Source organism: Triticum dicoccoides, chromosome 4B, assembly GCF_002162155.2.
Source record: "Triticum dicoccoides isolate Atlit2015 ecotype Zavitan chromosome 4B, WEW_v2.0, whole genome shotgun sequence".
NCBI lineage: Eukaryota > Viridiplantae > Streptophyta > Magnoliopsida > Poales > Poaceae > Triticum > Triticum dicoccoides.
In genome coordinates this window covers 154,811,823-154,831,457 of record NC_041387.1, presented here as the reverse complement: position 1 = coordinate 154,831,457, position 19,635 = coordinate 154,811,823, and positions in this window count along the sequence as shown.

Sequence of the window (19,635 nt, the reverse complement as noted above, 5' to 3'; positions counted from 1 at the left end):
ATGATGCTGGGTCTTGCATAGAAATCTCCTTTCTGCTCAGGAGGCCACCTGAGGAGGCCACTCCCTCGGGAGGTCTTGATGTCGCCCAGCTCGCTAGGCGTGGCCCCTCATGAGGTTCTTGTCTTGCCGTAGTCGAAGCTGGGCCTACTGGGCCATTGGTGGAGCCATATCGTGGGCTGCAGGCCGGCAAGTCTGGGTACCCTGGTTCCCAGAACGACGACAGAAGCCCTCGGTCCCAAGGCACACTCGCACTTGTCTTCAAGGCGAAGCCAAAGGGCAAGTGCGAAATGTCGTGGGCCAATTGCTTGATGAGACATGGGGACCTTCGCTTCCCCATGCTGCCTCGACAACCGTCTGATTTGACAACAGCCTGTTGTTAGCACAGCCTTGCCATCATTGACCGCCACGCTTGTCCTCTGCTTCCTCCTCCCTTTGTGAGCTTGTGCGTCCTTCTCCAGTCACCGCATCTTGCTCATCTTCCTCCACTACCATGGCTACAAAGTCGAAGAAGAAGAGTAGAGCTCGCGCGCCCGAGGATCCCTTGCCGGAGCTGGAGCCTGCGTTGAACCGATCAATCGTGGTCTACCCGGAAGGGCTGGACAAGGTCTGGTTGTCCCTTGCAGCTGATTCCAATGAGTGGAAGGCGATGAAGGCCTGGCCTGCTTCCCGCGGTTCGATCGAGATGGGGTCCATTGAAATTCCTCTTCACGTTCATGCCCTCTCGGCCGGTCTGATCTCTCCTCTCTCTGATTTCTTCCATGCAGTGCTCTCGCATTACCAGATCCATGCATTGCATCTAGATCGCACCTCCATCGTCCTCCTTTCCATCTTCGCCATCCTGTGCGTGGCCCTCGTGGGCATTACACCATCCATGGCCATGCTCCTCCACTTCTTCTCACTCCATCTCGTCGATGGCCGACAACACTCCGGGTGCATGTTGCTCCAGGTGGTGACGGCGGCAGGCAGGCTCCGGCATCGACTTCGTGTTCCACATAGATACCATGGGGTATCGAAGGCGGTGGGTGTATGTGGACGCCGCTGTCCTCAGCCCCCTGCTCCTTCTTCCGCGCGCACCGGCGATCCCGAGCTCTGGCTGGGGGCACAGAGAGCTGGTGAACCATTGTCTTGGGCACATCTGGGCCAGGCTGGCCAAGCTGCAGGAGACGGGTGTCGGTGTCAAAACTGGCGGATCTTAGGTAGGGGGTCCCGATCTGTGCATCTAAAGCTAATGGTAATAGGACGCATGGGACATGATGTTTTACCCAGGTTCGGGCCCTCTCGATGGAGGTAAAACCCTAGTTCCTGCTTGATTGATATTGATGATATGAGTATTACAAGAGTTGATCTACCACGAGATCATAGAGGCTAAACCCTAGAATCTAGCCTATGATGATTATGATTGTTCTTGTCCTACGGACTAAACTCTCCAGTTTATATAGACACCGGAGGGGGCTAGGGTCACACAGAGTCGGTTACAAAGAAGGAGATCTAATATCCGGATACCCCCTAATCCAGGACTCCCTCAGTAACCCCTGAACCAGGCTTCAATGTCTATGAGTCCGGTGCGTAGATTGTCTTCGGCATTGCAAGGCGAGTTCCATCTCTGAATACTCCAAAGAAGATTAAGGATTGTGTCTGGCTCTGTGAGATAATTTCCGCATACCACCGTAGAGAGCATAACAAATCTGATCTGCTGATAATTTTTTACACGGTGTGCCCTTACGCCATGGCCTGGATCAATACAAACCGGTTTTTCTCGACCTGCATTGACACGCGTTGCGAGGCAGTTTTATTGGCACGCCTTGCCAAAGCAGAGATCGTGTTCCCCTTATCGCGGGATCCTCCATCAATACGGGTGCGTGCAACCCCACAACGCCTGTCGGTATGACTCTGTGTTTTTTAGGTAAGTCCCAAGCGGTTACGCTGAGGACGCTTGATATTCACCCCCTTTTTAGAGGGGCCGAGGCCTATCCATCTTTCCTACCATGCTTGCGCCTTTCCGCATCTCGAGTTCCAACACCCGAAGCCCAAGCTTAAGCACTTCGGATCTTCAATCATGTCTGGGTCCAACCTTCAAGGCCGGTGGATGGCCTCCTCTGTCACAGAGGAGGACATTGCGAAGCTTAGAGAGGTCAGATATCTGACCACCGACATCAAGCACATGCTTCCTGCTCCAGGGCAGGTCATCCCTACTCCCGAGCCCAACGAGAGCGTCATATTTGTTTCTCATTTCCTCCGCGGATTAGGTTTCACCCTTAATCCCTTTGTGAGAGGGCTCATGTTCTATTACAGGCTATATTTTCATGATCTAGCTCCGGACTCCATCCTTCACATCTCGTCGTTCATTGTCGTGTGTGAAGCATTCCTCCATATCACCCCGCACTTCGGCTTATGGCTCAAGACCTTCAATGTGAAGCCGAAGATGATTGAGGGGCGACACGCGGAGTGCGGAGGCTCTGTAATAAGCAAGAACGCCGATGCCCCATGGCTAGAGGGCTTCTTCCCGGAGGTGTCCGATCTATGGCAGCGGAGGTGGTTTTACGTCACGGCCCCCAGAGACACAAAGTGGGTGGCTGCCCCCAACTTCCGTTCGGGCCCTCCGCCTCAACTGGCGTCATGGGCCAATGTGGGACTGGATTGGGGGCCTGCTAATGATGTACCAACATTGCAGAGCCGCATTCGGGAGCTTCTTGAGAGGGACATTAGTCTTGTCAGTGTAATTCAGGTAATGCTAGTCCGACGGATCTTGCCGTGCAAACGTCGGCCTCTCCGGATGTGGGAGTTCAACCCAGAAGGTCCGCGGACTAATCTGCACTTCTTCGGCATGATGCTCGAAGGGATGTGCAAATTATTCTTTGGTCCACAAGTAAAGTGTCCGGACACCACCGAGGATGCGGGCCTGAGTTGCAACCACCCATATACCCAAGTAAGTAACCCAGAAACCGAACACTTTGTTTATATTTATCATAACATTGTTCTGAAAACCATCCGCGGCCAGGAATGGCTCAGCAAGGCGAAGAGAATCAGGTGTCCGGCACCGCTTCCCGAAGGCTCGCCTAGTCCTGTGAAAGCCAGGATGCTTAGTCGTGTGCTAAGTCAAGTGCCCTCCAGGAAAGACGAAGGGAAGAACAGAGAAGCAGAGCTTCACACATTGGACATCCAAACCGGGGGAATTACTACCTCCACGAAGGAGGATAGTCGGGGAGGGGAATGTACGGTCTCCTCCCCCCGCGGGAAGAAGAGGGCCGCCTCCGAAGACTTGGAGACGGAGGTGCCTAGACAAGGGAAGAAAACTTCACCAGGGGGCCCTCCCCCAAAGGGCGTCCTCACGGCGCCATGCCCGCAAACGGGCCAGCCCTCAGCCAAGCTGTAAGTTAATCATAAATACAAAGCTACTGCTTCCTCCTCCGAGAACGATAACCAGGATCTATTCTTTGCAGTCTGGCTAGCATCTCTTCTCGACAGAGTTCGTCTTCGAGGGATTTTCTTCCGGAGATGATGGAGAGTGAAACCCCACCAGCCTCTCCGCCTCATGGGGTGGGAGACCTTGAGGTGTCATCACGGAGGAGTCCCGATTTGCCGAGGCAAGAAGCTAACACTACAGCCGCCCTGAGCCCGGAGCGTTCACCTCCCATGGGGGGCGATAAGAAGGGTCCGGCACAGTCCGGCATCCGGCCGGACACACTGACGGGCCTTCTGGAGCAAGCTGCTCTGTCGGAGGATCACCGTTCATTAATGAGCATGGTGCTTGAGAAGATTTCATCCACCACAAGCGGGTTGAATGAAGCTTTTACGAGCCTCCTCAAAGGCTTCGAGGTATGTAATGAAATACGTAATTTTTTGATTGTGGCGCATGCGCTAGGTGTGCTCCATATAGATAGTAGCCCCTGAGACTCTAGTTGCCAGCCCTAGGCGGCTAACGGAGGATCACATTGTTAAGTAATGATTGCACTGAATTCATGCGCAGGTGGCTAAGGGTCCGGCGGCCGACCGGTCCATTGAAGTCGCCGAACTGAGGCGACAAATTGAAATTGTGGATGCCGACATCACACTTGTGAACGAGCGGCTTAACGAGTCACAAAGTATGTTCTCTGCTTTTCCTATTTTTATAGGAAATATTTAAGAGGAGCATAATGTTAATGACATGCTTCGACTGCAGGCGGAGCTGCTGTCGTGGAGGCCCTGAGGGCGGAGCTTTCCCTAGCCAAGGAGCAAGCCCGGGCTAGCGATGCGGCTGCCCTTAAGGCGGCTGAGGTGTTGAGAGCCGAACAGGCTAATCATCGCCGAAGAAAAGATAAAATAGCCGAGATCGTTGTGGAGCTGAAAAACGCCGCCAGCCAGTATGAGCTCCTTGAAAAAGAGAATCATGCGAAGTCGGCTGACCTGAAGAAGGCCCTTTATGCGGCCAAGGAGATGCGTTCCAAAATTAGGGATGCACGGGAGGAGCTTCGACAGGCCGGAGAAATTGCAGCTGGAAACCCCTATTGTTGCGGATGAAGTTCTTAGATCCAAAGTACGCTCCTCTGGATCGGCGCTGGAGCCCTGCAGACGCGTATGCGGATCTGGCGAAGAGTACGGCTGATGCGGCCATGTTTTTTGAGGATGAAAAAGAAAATGAAGTGGAAAGGCTGTTCTGGTCACAATTCAGTGCTCCAACGCGCCCGTTGCCATTAAGTGAAAGGATGGCCGCTGTGGCCGAGCTCCATTGGTTGTCCTGTCTTGCGATGAGGTCTGTAATAGACCATCTATGGACAAAGGGGCCGAAGCCGGACATTTATTTTGGTTTAGTGTAACAATTCCTTGGTGCCGTATCATGAATCGATGCCATGAAGAGGTCGGCATGCATAGAGGGTGTGCGGGTGGCTCTTGCCCGTGTTAGAAGATATTGGACAGATATGGAGGCCACCATCATTGCAACCCAGAATCCGGCGGGAAGCCGGGATCCAGCCGAGCACTACTTGGAGCAGGTAACAGAAGGTGCTCTCTTAATAGAGGCTCAGTGCTCCAAGAATGTCATGTTCGAGTGACAAATCGTTCCGTGGTAAAAACAATTGTATTTTAACAATAGAGGCTATGTTTATACTTTCGCCCGAAAGTGTTATTGTGCCTCCTGTGCGGCCATTTGATGTATATATAACCTGAAAGTTAGCAGCCATTGGCTTCATCCCCCACGCATACAATGCGGGGGCGTTCGCAAAAAGATGCGTAATCACACTTGATCCAACGTCTTGGTCCGTTAAGGAGGTGATCGCATGTCGAACTAGGCAACCAGACTATATAGCTGTAACACTTTCACTTAGCCATAGGAGTTTGGTGGTGGGGCTACTATGTAGCCCCTGGTACTTTCGCGTGCATCCGGGTACGGGCACATGTGTACATGACCGGGGAACGACCCTTCGTTAATGCGGAGGAACCCTAAAGATTCCGATGAGTCCTCGAGTGGTTGACCAGTCTCTCGCTATATCATGACAGTCAGTTTTCGGCTTTCTCTATTGAGGTGCTCATCCGGAATAACCAGGGCACAATCGCAGTAGTTCTCCTTTGGCCGCCTTAGTCGATAAAAACGGAACGTAAGGTAGCAAACCCATGAGCTGAGAAAACCCAACATTTGACCAAAGACATGATTCGGAGCTGAAGCATATAAGGCCAAACTCGCGACGCCGAACACTCCCGAGGGTATTCGGACTTTATAACATATACTGGGCTGAGTAACGCCCTTTATTATGAACCCTGTATTTCCAGGTACGTGCATTATTCTGTCGTGGCGAAATTCCAATAACGCCAGTATCCCCTGTGGGTATATTGAGTACCCATGGGGTGTTAAGCAACAAGAGATAATAAAGAAGGTATACACAGGGGCTGAATCTAAAGAGAAACCTTTGAGCGGGGCCCTGCTGCACGTCTGCGCCTTTGTCTCCGTTATGCCGTGTCCTGGGAGGGTATCGCACGAATGGTGTCTGTAAAGAGGAAAACTCATGTAAAAGAGTATGACGTAAGCGTGCGAAGAGTTGGTTATTATCAATGGATAGTAGAAGTGTAAGACATTTGCCTGTTAATAAGGTCAAGCCAAAAGGTGGGCTTTATTGAATATATGTAGCCCCTGGTGCCCTCTATGGGATTACATGTATAGCACCCAAATCAGGTTTATCTGGGCCGTTACCGACGGTGGTGTGCCGGACTCGTCTAACCGTGTCCGCGGTCTTAACGACCGATCATGCGTTATGATTTTAGAAGACGCATAGAGTCCGGCTACTAGAGCCTCCACATACTCTTCCGCACGTAAGGAACACTCTGTAATTCTGTTAACGATGATGACGCCACGTGGACCGGGCATCTTGAGTTTAAGGCAGGCGTAGTGCGGTACTGCATTGAAGCAGGCGAAGGACGTTCTCCCGAGCAATGCATGATAACCACTTTGGAGGGGAGCGATGGTGAAGAGTAGTTCTTCACTTCTGAAGTTGTCTGAGAACCAAATGTCACCTCTAATACGAGGGAGCCCCTGCAGCGGGCTTCCACGCCTGGTATCACCCCTTCAAAGGTGGTGTTACTTTGGCTGAATCTGGATGGGTCTATCCTCATCCTGCGGACAGTGTCCTGGTATATTAGATTGAGACTACTGCCGCTGTCCATGAGGACACGAGTGAGATGGTATCCATCGATTATTGGGTCGAGCACCAAGGCAGCCGATCCTCTGTGCCGCATACTAGTCGGGTAGTCCCTATGATCAAAGGTGATCGGGCAGGCCGACCAGGGGTTGAGTTCGAGGGCGGCGGGCTCTACAGCGTATGCGTCTCTCAGCGCATTTGCGCCTTCTCTTGGGTATGTGAGTCGCGTAGATCATGTTTACTGTTTTTACCTCTGGTGGGAATTTTTTCTGTCCCCCAGCGTTCGGCTGGCGTGGCCCATCCTCGTCTTCACTTCGTCTTCACTTGGTGTTTCCCTTCCCTTGTGTTCGGCATTTAGCTTGCCGGCCGGCTTAAAGACCCAGCATTCTCTATGAGTGTGGTTCGTAGGTTTTCCGGGGGTGCCATGAATTTGGCGCAGTCTGTCCAAGAGTTTGTTCAGGCCGGACGGTCCCTCTTTGCTGCCTTTAAATGGCTTCTTTTGTTGACCCGGTCGAGAGCCCCTGAATCTGGCGTTGACCGCCGTGTTGTCCGGACTTTCTTCCTTGTTTCGACGCTTGTTTTTATTGCGCCGTGGCTTCCCGTTGCCATCCCTGATATTGGATGTGCCTAGGTCGCTGGTGCCTCTACGGGCCAACCAGCTGTCTTCACCCGCGCAAAAGCGGGTCATAAGGCTTGTTAAGGCTGCCATTGTCCTCGGCTTTTCTTGGCCGAGGTGTCTAGCGAGCTACTAATCCTTGATACTGTGCTTGAAGGCCGCTAGGGCTTCAGCATCCGGACAATCGACAATTTGATTCTTCTTAGTGAGGAATCTATTCCGCAGCTTGTGGGCGGACTTTCCTGGCTGTGGACTTATGTGACTTAAATCGTCAGTGTTCGGAGGACGGACATAGGTTCCTTGAAAATTGGCCCTGAAAGCATCCTCAAGTTCCTCCCAACTTCCGATTGAATTTTCGGGGAGGCTTTTCAACCAATGCTGAGCAGGTCCCTTCAACTTGAGGGGAAGGTATTGGATGGTGTGGAGGTCGTCCCCACGAGCCATGTGAATATGCAGGATAATATCCTCAATCCAGACCCCGTGGTCTGTCGTTCCGTCATATGCCTCTATGTTCATGGGTTTAAAACCCTGTGGAAATTCGTGGTCTAGTACCTCTTCGGTGAAGCACAGAGGGTGAGCAGCCCCTCTGTATCTGGACGTGTTGTGGCATGCTGTCGACTGTTGTTGTGTCCGGTGCTGACTCCAAACTGGTATTCGATCAGTCTGATCATTTTGGTAACCATAATCCTTCGTCGGAGCGTGTCCTCTAGATCCGTAGATGGACCTCGTCACGCCGGCCTTTTTGTCCAGGAGCTCACGTAAATCGTGTGCGGCGTCAGTAGCTGCTCTGTTGTGGTCATGAAGTGGTTGTTACGGCCTACCATCTGTATTGTTCTTTGGCGGAATGGCCTCATCGTCGAATTCTGGCAGCAGCTTGCGCTTTGGATAGCTCTTTGTGTGGTGATCGTCGCCGTATTTTCTTCAGTGTCTAGCACTTTATTCCATTTGGTTGAGCATTTCCTGCGCGGCCTTAAGTCTTTGCTTCTTCTTATTTAGACTTCTCGAAGTGGCCATAAGCCTTCTATGGAGGTTATCTCATTCCAAACGTTTTTCCGGGATGATGAATGCATCATCGTCCAGACTGTGCTCCTCACCCGGGGCAGGTTGATGAGTTCGTCCATCGAGATTGCTGTGATCGGGCGTCTGCTTCGGGCTGTGTTCAGCGTGACCTGGCTCATCCTGCTCCATCGCTGGGTCTATGGTCATCGTTACCTTTGGAGTTGACTGGTCTGTCGATCTTTCTAGCGATGTTATCGCTATTTTTACTGTGGCTGGACTTAGAGCGGTGTCTGCGCCGTTGTTTTAGCTTTTGTCCGGGGGTTTTATCCTCCGTTTTGTCGCCATCGTCCTCCTTAGGCGTGTCCACCATGTATATATCATATGATGAGGTGGCAGTCCAGCGCCCCATGGGCGGTGGTTCTGAATCGTCCCCTGCGTCGACATCCATACCGTCGGTGTCATCGGAGTCGAAGTCAAGCATGTCTGTTACGTCATCGAAGTGGCTATGAAGTGGGTGGTGGGTGGGGAACAAATTTCCTCGTCGCCTGCTTCCCACTCAAGCTGGACATAGTTCGGCTAAGAGTCTCCTGACAAAGAGAGTGACTTTAATGAATTCAGCATGTCGCAAAAGGGCGAGTGCTGGAAGATATCCGCAGCGGTGAACTCCATTACCGGAGCCCAACCGGATTTGGCGGTCCCGGGGGGCGCGGTCTGGAACCTACAGCTGGACATGAATCAGGGGGTCCGGTGACACAGGCTTCCTTGGGGGTGGAGTTTGTGTTCGGCTCTACCACCAATGAGTGTGCGGCCTCTGGGGCGGGGTCCATCCACCCGTCTTGGGACGACGCGATTTGCCCCGGATTTAGGTCCGGAGCTCCTGCAGGTGCGATATCCCGAGAATTGTCCGACAACAAGTCTAAGCCGTGCTCGTCGTGACTGTTTGGCGCTCTTGGCATAGACGCGAATCCGTCGAAGACCAAGTCTCCGCGGATATCGGCCGTGTAGTTCAAGTTTCCGAACCTGACCTGATGGCCAGGGGCGTAGCTGTCGATCTGCTCCAGATGGCCAAGCAAATTGGCCCGCAGTGCGAAGCCGCCGAACACGAAGATCCGTCTGGGGAGAAAAGTCTCACCCTGGACCGCGTTGTTGTTGATGATTGAAGGAGCCATCGAGCCTTGGAGCGACGACACAAAGGAAATCTCAATGAAAGCACCAATGTCGGTGTCCAAACCGGCGAATCTCGGGTAGGGGGTTCCGATCTGTGCGTCTAAGGCTAATGGTAACAGGAGGCAGGGGACATGATGTTTTACCCAGGTTCGAGCCCTCTCGATGGAGGTAAAACCCTACTTCCTGCTTGATGATATGAGTATTACAAGAGTTGATCCACCATGAGATCGTAGAGGCTAAACCCTAGAAGCTAGCCTATGATGATTATGATTGTTCTTGTCCTACGGACTAAACCCTCCGGTTTATATAGACACCGGAGGGGGCTAGGGTTACACAGAGTCGGTTACAAAGAAGGAGATCTAATATCCGGATCACCAAGCTTGTCTTCCACGCAAAGGAGAGTCCCATCCGGACACAGGACGAAGTCTTGAGTCTTGTATCTTCACGGTCCAATAGTACGGCCAAATTATATAGTCCGGGTTTCCGGATACCCCCTAATCCAGGACTCCCTCAGCGGGCGTGACGGTGCCGATGGTGGCGAGGGAGTTCATTCGACGGTGCATCACACCGCTTCAACGCCTGTCGCGCCCAACGTGGACCTTCACAGGCCCCAAAGATCCCATGAGGCTCTAGGTCACTATGCTTCCTGTCGAGACACTGAGCACTGTGCTCGAGCTCCTGACAGGCAACCCGGCACCTGCCATGCTCCCTGCTAAGGGGGGGGGGGCTCCTACTATACCAGTGCTCAAATGCAGAGGACTCCGTCAGGCAGATGCCGCGCTTCGATGAGTGGGGGCTGCTCCCCGTGGGCCATGAGGGCCTCGCAAGAACCCTATTGTGGTGACGCACGCGCCGTCGACCACTCCCGAGGTGGCCCCAGGAGGCCGGATGCTTCCTGATGCCCTCGAGTCGGCCCCTGAGGACCTGGTGCCGCCAGGTGCTCCTGAGGTGACTCCCCGTGGCCCTGAAGGCGACCCAAGGGGAGCCCCGTCCGTCGCCACGATCACCTCCGCCGCCTGCGGAGGCAGCGCACCCCGCTCCGGGATGCCTCGTTCGGCCATTAGGCCCCCTCACAAGAGGGGATTCGGGAGCTGTTGCAGCATCGCCCCATGGGCCCTGAAACAGAGGATTTGGATGGCCAATGATTAGTAAGTACCTTTCCCCTTGGGTTCTTGCATGACGGGTTCCCTCTTGACATTTGCTTTCAGGTTCCCTCCTTCCTTGGCGATGAGCTCGCTCTTGACACGCCCTTCGCGAGCCCTGAAGCCGGATGCCTCCCTAAGCCTCCTGAAGCAGGCAGCCGCCCGGGAGGAGGTGCTATCCCGAGAGCCGCGGTTGCCGGCGGAGGATCGCGAGCCCGCTCTCCGGCGCCTCTCCACCACGGCAGCCCCTATGCTATGGAGGCTGCACTAAAGATTCTTCTAATGATTCATGCCAGCAGCTGGGCGTCTCGCGTGGCGGCTTCGTTTTCGAGTGGCGGAGCCGTGCCCCGTGGCGCGAAGCCAGAAGTCCGAGGGGCCTTGCCGAGGATAGGAGAATTGCTCCATTCCTCTCCGGCAAGCCATGTCGCAGAAGAAAGGCCCAACCAAGCACTGGAGCTTGCACGCGGGTGGAGCGTCGTCCGCCACAACCTCCTCCAGGTAGCTGCAGGCGCGCTCGGCCGGCTTGGAGCGGAGCTTGCTTATGTAGACTCCCGCCTTGACGAGGAAAACTTCCGTCTTGCACGTCAGTGTAATCAGCTGAAGGTCGTGGTTAGCCTTGCATGCCTCCCGTGAGGCCTACATCCATGCTCAGGAGGAGGCGCGGGCCCTGGAGCAGCGCCGCAAGGCAGCCAAGGAGCGCGAGAAGGAGCTTCGAGCCTTGAATGCTGATCTTGAATGGCAGGTCCAGATGCGCCAGGCCACCCCTGCGGTGCGGCCAGGCGGGCCCCTGCTGACGCCACCGAAGCTCGGGATAGCGAGGAGGCGTTGGCATTTGAGGTGATGGCGCAAAGCTTGGAGCGCGACCGACTGGAGGTGATGGAGCGTCAAGTGGCATCGGACGAGGAGGCCCTTGCTTCCCGGGAGGCAAAGATCCAGCTGGAGGTTGACCAGAAGGTGGCAAAGATTCGTGAATCCCTTGTCGTGGAGTATCGCCGGAAGTGGGGGCTTCAAGAGGCCCGCTTCAAGCAACGGCAGGCCGAGGTGCAAGGCAAAGCCGATGCTTTCCAAGCCCAGCTTGCCGTGACAGAGCGACACGGGAAGGTTGTCGAGGAAGCGTGAGCCATTGTCGAGGCCGAACTGCCTTCTCTTCGACATCAGGTCATGTGCGTCTCGTCCCTTGTGAAGAGGGCATCGGCAGACGCAAAACACCACCTGACGCTACATCAAGAGTTCTCCAAGATGCTTGACGACCTCGGGGCAAGGGCCAATCACTCCTTGGACACCAACTGCGAAGAGAACGTCACCCACCCGCACGAGTCCGACGATGCTGGCTACCTACTCTTCTTTACCCAACTCGTGACCTGCCTCAAAAGCAAGGCCGCGAGGGTTCACCAGCTCGTTGAGCAGAAGAGTTGGGATCTCCTTGGGCACGCGTTCTCGCTTGTCTTCAGCTACCTTCTCTACCAAGACCCTAGATTTTGACTTCAATGCCGCGATAGCCCCCCTGCCCGGAGTCACACAACGATCATCCATGTGATCGTACAGGGAGAGCTTGCGAGCTGGGTGGACGATCACATGGACGACCTGGTCAGGGAGTTTCCTCTTGCTAATGATGTGCCCGCGGCGGAGCGGGGTGGAGCTGATGATGATGGCGACAACGACGGCACGGGCCAGCGCGTCCCGCTAGGCCTGTACTTCTCTGTTCATGGCGGCTAGGCGCACGGACGACAGTGGCTACGCATACGACAGATCAACGGCGACGGAGGCATATAGGTGTGTGTGGGGAGGAGGATCTGGGACGAGAGGGGGAGATTTGGGATGTCTAGGACTGCCGGGGGCATCAAGGACGGTCTTGACCAGTGAGAGGAGTCGTCGGATGGCCGGCGCGTGGCTGATCCGAGGCACGGACGTCGCACGGGCGTCCACAAAGCCTCTTGTTAACAGGAGGTTGAAGGCTGGAGGTGACTTGGGCTAGGCCTGGCCAATTTGCCAGATGGGCCAAGTGCCTAGTATATTAAGTCTTTTCTCTTCATTTTTTGTTTACTGATTTTCTTATTTATCTGCTATTTTGTATTTAGTTTAGCTACTAAATTATTTTAGTTAATGTTGAAGTTGCTCACATAATTACCTACTGATATTTTGGATGTTGTCCAAAAAGTTCGGGGTTATTTGGATTTTTTTTAAAATAAGTTCATATTTTAATGGGCTTAATAGGTACTACTTGACCACTTTAATTATTTCTAGGGGAAATTTAAAAATCCAATTAATGTTGGTTCCTACATGTTAATTACCTAGTGAATATTTGCAACCCATCGAACATTTTTATTCGACAATTTGAAGAAATAAGAATTTGACTTGTTATTTGAAGTTTGAATTTGAATTGTTTTTGAACCATCGTGAGATAAACAACATTAATCATGTTGACGTGGCATCATTAGTAGGGTATTAGAGTAGCATAACTATCCGGGCATCACGATGTGTTTGGTGTGGAGGTTGAACTTGGAATGTTGGGCTTGCGTGTGAACTATACCATGTCCAATGGTTCGTCTGTTATTGTTTAGAAATAATGGCTGTTATTACATGATCCATAAAAATTTATTTTGTGCCACATCAGTAGATGCACAAACATTACAACAGGCATGCTGGCTGGATAAATATTTGAACCTAGGTATTATGAATGGAAATTTCTATTTACAATTGTTTTAGATAGCAAGAGACGCCTAGCCTGCTCTGCCTTTACTAGCTTATTTCTGGCTTCTTCCATCCCTTCTTTGGCTTGGGTGAATAGAGCATCTGGTTGCATGCTTCTTCAGGAACTCAGCTACATTCTCAAGGGTTGTTGCATGCTTTCTTTCAGCCTTTACTAGAGCCATGAGGACACGAACAGTTGATGACTCCACCTGGCTTGTGTGTAATCCAGCATCACCTGGGAATTTAGACCTTGTGTCTAATCTAGCATCATTAGGGAACGGGCACCTTGTGTGTAAGCCATCCTAGGCTCGGGTCTGGGAAGGGCGGTACTAATAATTAGTAGTAGCATGCGCCAATAAAACACGCTAGAGATATGGTCATAGCAATAGCGCACCTGCAGGAAAAAGCGCTACTAATAAAATTCCCAAACTGTTGCCGGTAGGCTAGGAATAGTAGTAGCGGTTCTTCCTAAAGCATGCTACTGCTAAATGCTTTGTTGCAGCGTGTTTCTCCTATAGAGCACTACTATTATGAAAAAGAAAAAATGAATAGAAAAATAAGTAGAAAAGTAAATGAAAATCAAAGAAATAAGAAAAAGGAGAAATGAAAAAAAATAAAATCTAAAGAAAAAGAAAAGAAAAAGAAAAATAAAAGAGAAAGGCATAACAGTAGCGTGCGGTGAGCTTATTGCTAACTTAGCTATAGCGCGTTTTGCCAAAATGCACTGCTGCTATTATGACCTATTCCCGGCCCCGCGGGCTCAAAATTTTGCTAAGTCCTTTCCCCCCTCTCCACCTATCCCCCAACTCCTCCATCGCCGCCGATGGTCGCCCTCCCGCCCTCGACCTCACCGCCACTGCCCGAGGCCACCCTCGACCTAACCGCGGCCGCCCGAGGCCATCGTCGACCTCACCGCCACTTCCCGAGGCGCTCTTCACCGCCGCCCTCGACATCACTGCCGCCGCCCGAGCCCGCCTAGGACCTCCTCCGCCCGAGCCCGCCCAGGACCTCCGCCACCCGAGCCCGAGCCTGCCCGAGCCGCCGACCATAAGGCTCTCCCTTTCCTCTCCCCTACCCTCCTCTCTCTCTCTCTCTCTCTCTCTGCTAGGGCAAATAAACTCTCCTCTCCAGGTTAATTAACTTAGGTGAATTTAGTTATGATCCCTAGGAATTAGCAGTTGTGGTACTAGTAGATCTTAATTAGATTAACTTAGGTTAATTAGGTTAGGGCAGTAGAGCAGCAACATATAACTGGACCCTAGAAATTAACTTAGGTTAATTAGGTTAGGGCAGTAGTGGTACTAGTAGATGTTAATAAGATGGTTTTTAGTTAGGGAAGTAGGGTTTTACTAGGTTAATTAAGTGAAGTTAAATGAATGACCTAAATGAATGAAATTAGTAGTTAACTGAATTTTTAGGAAAAAATTGTATATGCTTAAGTACTTAACTAAATATTATTTTTAGGACAAACTTGTATATGCTTAAGTAGTTAACTAAATATATTATAGGGTTGTATATATAGTTGCTTAAGTACTTATATAGTTGTTCTGCACCCAATGTATGCTTAAGTAGTTGTATAATTCCTAGTGTTCATAAATGGGTGCTTAAGTAGTTGTAGATGCTTAAGTAGCTAGCTAGCGTTCATATAATTAGTTAGTACTTGTAGATGCTTAAGTACTAGGGCAGTAGGGTTAGGGCAATAGGACATAATTTGTATTGAGTTCTAGGTTTCATAATTTGAAATTTGTGTAGATTTTCTTGAAGTGTGAAACATTGAAGTGGTCATGATATGTGAAAATTCCTCGATTGCGCCCAAGTGGACTTTTGTTATTTCTAGGGAATGAAGCCGAGTGGCCTATGTTTTGTCGGAATGTTGATTCATTTCCGTTCCGGCAAATTTCAGGTGCTTGATTTGTCCACTTTTTAGCAAAGGTCATGCCGAAATATTCCGTGAATCTGGGGATGACTTGTGCTACAAACTAGGACATATTGAGTCCCCGGGATTTGCCACACCGGGAACGAATCAACGTTCCTGCAAAACATAGGCCTTTTTTATGTCTAGAATTAATTGACTAGATTTAATCGTAGGACACATGGCTAGCAACGATGGAGGACAGGGTTCTGGTGATTGCGAAATGTCTACCTGGCGGCAGACGAATATTAGAACCTTGCCAACGATCAACGGTTGTTGTTGCTGGGCCCACCTATCACATCCGAGACCAACATCGAGACGGGTGCCGAGACTGGCGTTGAGACCCAGACCGGCACCGAGACCAGGACCGAGACCAGTACTGAGACCGGCGCCGAGACTGGCATCGAGACTGCCAAAGCCATATAACCGAAACCGAAGAGGAGATGTTGATGCCCAAACCAGCTCCTCACTACTAAACTAGTTGTCACGGAGGAGGAAGACGACAATTTTGAACCAAAACTACCTGTGGAAGCGCGCTCCTGCTACGACAATCAAATAGGCTGCATCGTACGGGCGTCTACCACCATCAACAATGAGAAACTAAAGAAGAGGCCCAATATGAAGCACTCCCTCCTAACCGTGCTACACCAGATATGCTTGTTCCCGGGCCAGGATGAAATCCAATATACGGATCCAGAGAAAGACTCGGCAATGAAGAAGGTAAACAAACACGCCATGACCTAGTTTAGTGACGTGTTGGCCGCCTGGAAAATCAGGGTGAAACACGCCATCGACAAAAAGGAACCCTACTATGAGATTGTAAAGGATAATCCAACACTCACGGAAGAGGAGTTTGAAATATTCAAGGCGGCTTGCGATGCCGAAGATGCCAAAGAAAAGTCGAAGTACATGAAGGGGCTTCAACAGAGGAACATGTGGTGCCACCACCTCGGAAGCCGTGGTTACATGGGGAAGAGGTCCATATGGGCCAAGGAGGACATAGAAAGCGAAAGTATGGGCATCGCAGACTCCTTAGCGGAGTTCACCGTCCGACAGGAGCATGACGTCCTCAGGACCAAGTACCATTGAGACCCGGTCAAGAAGGTTTTCAAGAAAGACCCGGTCACGACGGATTTCATTACACTACTAGTAATTTTAGTTTATGATCAATTCGACTGCACGTTTAGTCATATTTGTAAATGATCCTTGTTCCTTTTGCAGAGAGAGCAGCACAGGATTGCGGTCGAAATTTACTCGCCGTCTAAGGCGTTGGCGAGGCCCAAGTGGAACACCCCATTCAACCGGGCATTAAACATATTGAAATGACTCCCGGTGCACACTTGTCCGTTGAATGGACGCGTGCACGGTGCTGGAGATAGTGCCACGTGGAAGAATTACTATGGTGAGACCACGGGGGAGAGAAAGGGAAAGATGGAGGTTAACTGGAGAAAACATCGACAAGAAGGTTGAGATTGCGATTCAGAAGAATTCAGCTAAGACAGTCGCAACAGTGGTAGCTGCAGCAAAACGGGAGCTGTCAACTAGATGTGGTGTCTTGGTTCCGACTATCATCAGTTGGAGATGGCAAAATCCAAATAAAGATGCAACGGACTTTCCCCTTGCTGACTTCTTCGGCAGCAGCTTGACTAGCATTGCACCAGCACCAGCACTAGCACCGGCTCCCTCACCCGCTCATAGCATCCCGTCCTCCGTCTCGGACGTAATGGCGGTGCTTCATCTTTGGCTGAGCTCGACTCCCTCACGATACCTGTCACACCGGCCCTCTTCAATAAATGTATAATCTCTCGTTTCCGTTGGCTTTCAGATGTCTCACGTCACTGACATGTCTTTGCAGGCCGACGCCCCGAGCACCATATTGTACGACATTAATGGCCAGAAGGTGGACGTGGGGAAGGTGACGATAATGAAGCTGATGGAACAATTGTTCCACAGCCGACCGATCCCCCCTCACGTCTTCTAGGTTTCAGTGGCCAGTGTCAGCTGGCCACGGAAATTTGGCTCCTCCGGTACTAGGGGGAGATGATGAAGAGACCCCGCGGCGGATTGGCAATTGCAAGATGTGGGTCCTGTTGTGGCCAAAGAGCCTACTTCGTCTGGAGGCGGCGGGAGCACATCCACGATGACACAACCTCCGCAAGGTATGAACGTCAGCGCCCATCCTACCCAATTAGCATCGCCTGTCATGCTGGGTGATAGCGGATGGGGTGAGGACGAGGCTCCATTAGTCGTTGATGACATCGCCATAGATGAGGATGAGGATGACGATGACACTCAATAGTATCTCAATACTGGCGCCATTGATGATGGAGGATTGATGGCTCAGTAGTATGAGTACTCAGGGTTTGAGCGTCATGAGTTGATGCCTGAATTGCCGCCTTCGGAGCATGAACATATTATAGACAACCTTCCACCAAATAAGCATCAGAAGAGAGCAAGGAAATGCAACAATAAAGCTGCTGCTATGATCCAGCTGCCTCCGGAGACTCGGGTTCAAGACCGTATACCTGTCCGCGGTGCGGTGAAATACCATATCCCTGGTGAACCAATCCTACCTAAGGCATCGGTAGACGCCATACACGACGATCTAAGGAGAGTTCATGAAAATGTCCTACGAAGAGAGAAAAGTCTAATCGCCTCGGAAAATCCAGGATAACCACTCTGCGTGGTTAACATTCCACGACAAAGGTTGTACGTTGACTCATTCCCCGCGGAGAAGTTGCTCCTGCGATTTGATTACATCTTTGACATGTTTCACTTCAAGAAGCTGGATTTTGCGTTTGTCCACCTTTATGCCTAGTACATGAACGATATCATCAGGATTGAGCAGATACCTTATATCTGTGTTGCTAACCCGTACTTCATGCATGAGGGCTTGTTGGTAGTCTGCGCAAAGCACTGTGAATACGCGAGGGACTACATCGTCAATTTCATGGTCGCCAATAAGGACAAGTGTAGGACCTTGAAGTATGTCTATAGGGGGGGGGTGATTAGACTACTTGACCAATTAAAAACATAGCCTTTTCCCAATTTTAGAGTTTGGCAGATTTTAGCTATCTTAGGACAAGTCAAGCAATCATCACAAAATTCAAGCAAGCATGCAAAGAGTATATGAGCAGCGGAAATTAAATCATGCAACTTGCAAGAAATTAAAGGGAAGGGTTTGGAGGATTCAAACGCCATTGGAGACACGGATGTTTTGGCGTGGTTCCGATAGGTGGTGCTATCGTACATCCACGTTGATGGAGACTTCAACCCACGAAGGGTAACGGTTGCGCGAGTCCACGGAGGGCTCCACCCATGAAGGGTCCACGAAGAAGCAACCTTGTCTATCCCACCATGGTCGTCGCGCACGAAGGACTTGCCTCACTAGCGGTAGATCTTCACGAGGTAGGCGATCTCCTTGCCCTTACAAACTCCTTGGTTCAACTCCACAATCTTCTCGGAGGCTCGCAAGTGACACCTAGCCAATCTAGGAGACACCACTCTCCAAGAAGTAACAAATGGTGTGTTGATGATGAACTCCTTGCTCTTGTGCTTCAAATGATAGTCTCCCCAACACTCAACTCTCTCTCATAGGTTTTGGATCTGGTGGAAAGAAGATTTGAGTGGAAAGCAACTTGGGGAAGGCTAGATATCAAGATTCATATGGTAGGAATGGAATATCTTGGCATCAACACATGAGTAGGTGGTTCTCTCTCAGAAATGGTAAGTTGGAAGTGTAGGTTTTTTCTGATGGCTCTCTCCACGAATGAAGAGGAGGTGGAGGGGTATATATAGCCTCCACACAAAATCTAACCGTTACACACAATTTACCAAACTCGGTGGGACCGATTGAACAGACTCAGTCGGACCGATTTAGTAAACCTAGTGACCGTTAGGATTTTCGGTGGGACCGACATGCGACTCGGTAGGACCGATATGGTTAGGGTTAGGGCATAACGTAATCTCAATGAGACCGGTTACACAAACTCGGTGAGACCGATTTTGGTAATAAGCTTTCCAGAGAGTTAGTCAGGTAAACTCGGCGGGACCGATTCGCTCATTTCGGTGAAACCGAAATGTTACGAAAGGGAAACTGGGAGATTACATTGCAATCTTGGTGGGACCGGTCGCTCACTTCGGTTAGACCGAAACATTACGAAGGGAAACAGAGAGATTACAATCCCATCTCGGTGAGACCGAGATCCCTATCGATAGGACCGATTTGCCTAGGTTTTGTGGCAGTGGCTATGACATCCAAACTCGGTGGCGCCAGATAGAAAGAATCAGTGGGGCCGAGTTTGACTTTAGGTTTAGGTCATTTGTGGATGTGAGAAAGTAGTTGAGGGTATTTGGAACATATCACTAAGCGCATGAAGAAAGATGCTCATTAAGCAACACCTCATCCCTCCTTGATAGTATTGGCTTTTCCTATAGACTCAATGTGATCTTGGATCACTAAAATATAAAATGAAGAGTCTTGAGCTTTTGAGCTTGAGCCAA